General features: G+C 39.5%; 1 non-coding gene across 1 annotated transcript; it reads right to left on the bottom strand.

Moving 5' to 3' along the window:
- Positions 1–279: 279 nt before the first annotated feature.
- On the bottom strand, positions 280–384 carry LOC112085834. Its single transcript, XR_002899122.1, has one exon. It is a non-coding gene; the product is annotated as a small nucleolar RNA R71 (small nucleolar RNA).
- Between the last annotated feature and the right edge of the window lie 2,855 nt (positions 385–3,239).

Genomic DNA, 3,239 nt, shown 5'->3' with positions numbered 1-3,239 from the left:
TTGCTCACCATTCCACCTCCTGGATTCATCTTTTCAGCTCCATATTCACCTGATAGACACTCAAAACATGCAAAGACTCATTGGGACCTAATGCATCTCCTAAGTTCTAAAACAAACCCTTAGGACCTAAAATGCATGAAATAAAACATGATTTGGAATGATTTATGCAACCTAAATGATGCAAATTATGAACATATCACCTGCAGGATCGATTACTAATTGGGAAGAGTGTAAAACTGCTTTCCTGAATCACTTCTATACTAAGTCAAGGTCGAACTTGTTGAGAACAAAGATCTCAAGCTTTCAGCAAGGACTGACTGAATCTTTCTATTAAGCCTGGGAACGTTTTAAGGAGTATGAACGTGATTGCCCTCACCATGGATTTCCTGGATCAAGCCTGCTGAGCACATTTTACCTAGGTTTGCAACCAAAATACAAACTTTCACTTGATACAGCTAGCAATGGAAATTTTGGACAAAAGACGATAGCCCAAAGAAGAGCCCTCATCGAAAATTTGGCTCAAGCCAATAGCAATGATTGTCCTGAATACGATCGCTCGACGAAGCAAATCGGAACAGACAACAAGGAGATAAACGACTTGAAGAACATGATGAGCCAGCTTCTGAAGAGCAACAATCGCCCAATCCATGCTTGTGAGACCAACAATGGCGCAGAAGATGAAGGACCTAGTGATATCGATCACATTAATCAAGCCTTTCAAGAAGAAGAGGTGAATTATGTAGGAGCACAAGCACCATACCCAAATCGCTTCAACAATGGCTTCAACAACAACTTCCGGAATGCAAATTACAACAATCTCTCTTACCGCAATCCAAATGTGGAGAATCCTCAAGATCAGTACTACCCACCACAGCAAAAATCCTTCCAAAAAAAGTTCCAAATTAAAGTGGAAACTTCGGAGGGACAGGAGCTTATCAACCGCGACAGTCATATAAGTACCAAGGTACGGGTTTTAACAATCTATTTGTACAACAGCAAGGAGTCACAACGAACCAGCTAGCTTCACAAATCGGTAGACTTGAACAGTCCATCCAACAGCTCGTTATGACGAACGAAAAAGCATCTAAAGACATGAACGTGAAGGTTGATTGCATGTACAATGACCTGAACGGGAAGTTTGAAGCTTTATCTTCACACGTCAAAAAGCTAGACGTGCAAGTTTCCCAAACAGCCGACTCTATGAAGAGGCAAAGTGGAGTTCTTCCAGGAGGAGTTGAAGATAACCCTAAGAGGTTTTGCAACGCCATAACCACATTGCCCGAAGAAGAGGCCAGAACCGATGGAAAGAAAGAAGAAACCCCAATCTTTGTACCACTTTACAAGGATGTCGATGCCAAGCAGCCACCATTTAAGGTACCTCAACGATCACCGTTTCAAAGGCTTACAAAAGCCGACGATCCGGGACGTTTTGTTTTCCAATGTTTCATTTCAGGAATCAGTTTCATAGACTGCCTGTGCGATTCCGGAGCCAATGTCAACATCATGTCAAAGACATTTGCCGAAAAATTGGGCATAAAAACCTTAAGGACATCGACGGTTAAGGTTATCTTTGGAGATTCATCTCAAAAAGATACGGAAGGGGCGATTCATGATCTACAAGTTCTAGTGGGAGACAAGATTGTTCCAGCTGATTTCCAAGTCCTGGAGATGGATAAAGACAAGGAGAGGCCACTCATTTTCGGGAGACCATTCCTAGCTACCGTAGGAGCAGTTATTGATCACGCAAACCGGCATGCTGTTTTCCTCAATGTAGATTGCATAAGGTTTTACCCGACTATCCTAGATGATTTTCCAAGCAAAGGAAACCGGCCAAAAGAGAAAGAAAAGGAGAAGCCGAAAGCTTTTGCAAAGATCAAGATCATCATTCCACCGGATGCAACATAAACTAGTGAGGACCAAATCCAGGAGCTGATCGAAAACACAAAAAGGGTTTTAAACAATGTTAAAGTTCAAAAGAAGAGTAAAAGAAAGAAGACGGTTCCTCAAGGAGAAGAAGTAAAACCTCCAGCGATCGGAAGTGATAAGGGCACATCAAGTGGAGTGCCATTCAAATCAGCCTGATTCTTCATACCTATGTCGAGCTAAACGACTTAAAACAAAAAGCGCTTAATGGGATGCAACCCATTTAGGTACTCATTCTTTTAGTTTTCTTTTCCTTTTTACAATTTATGTTTTCTTTTTCTTTTAAGTTTCAGATATTTTATAAAACAAAAACACAAAAAAAAATCAGAAAATTAGAAAAACCAAGAAGAAAAGGGTAGGTTTTTAGCTGCTCGGCCCGGCAAAGACCTGAAAGTTGGACAAAGGCCGCAGGAGAAAGGGCCGCGGTCGCGATCAACCAACCCGCGGCCGTTGGTCGTTGAGATGGGAATGCGGATTTCCACCGCTTTTCGAAAGTTCTCGGAGTTTCCCGGTGATTTCTGGAGTATTCCCGCCAAAGCCCGTTAATATTTTCCGTAAGTTTTAAACCTCCGTTGCGTGCAAGACAAGAAAGGTAAGTTCCCGTAAACTTAAGAATTCCCGAAAATTTCCCGTTTTTGCTACAAAAACGCTTTTTAAAGAAAGGAAATGAATTTTTTGGATCAAAACTCCTTTTTCTCTTCTCTTCCAAAAGACTCGGAGATAGAACACCTTTTTCAATTCTTAAGCTTTTTAAGAGATTCTTGGCCCAAACCTCACTCTTTTTCAAAGCTGATTTCAATTCTGTCATCAAATCTCTCTTTCCAGCAAGGTATGTTGCTCAAACTCACCATTTTTAATTGATTTTAGAACTTAGGGTTTTCTTAAAAAGCCCAAATCTTGGTTTATTAATGGTGGAAATAGCTTAAGAACAATATATTATCCTTTTAGGTTATCTAAAAATCGATTTTAACACCTAGCTTAAGAAGAATTGAGATTTTTGAAATTTGGATTTCATATGCTTTATAAAAATCGAATTTGGAACAGCAAAATTGATGAATCTGATTAAGTCTTGTGTGATTAGTGATTAGTATTAGGTAGCCTATAGATTTGACATGGAAATTGCTCATTAAAACCGATTTTTAGAAAATCTCTATGTTGAGAACATCAAAAATCCGAATCTAGTCATGAACTACTCGATTTCTTCAATTCAATGTTAATTATGCTTGCTTGTAGTTTTGACTAATCTCTTGATACTAAAATTAGTATAACTGATCGTTAATGTGTTAAAATCAGCATCCATATTCCCTTTTTTCCAA

The sequence above is a fragment of the Eutrema salsugineum genome, unplaced genomic scaffold, assembly GCF_000478725.1.
Source record: "Eutrema salsugineum unplaced genomic scaffold, Eutsalg1_0 scaffold_3, whole genome shotgun sequence".
Classification (NCBI taxonomy): Eukaryota; Viridiplantae; Streptophyta; class Magnoliopsida; order Brassicales; family Brassicaceae; genus Eutrema; species Eutrema salsugineum.
The sequence above is the reverse complement of the archived record's forward strand: the minus strand, read 5'-3'. Positions and strand labels throughout refer to the sequence as shown.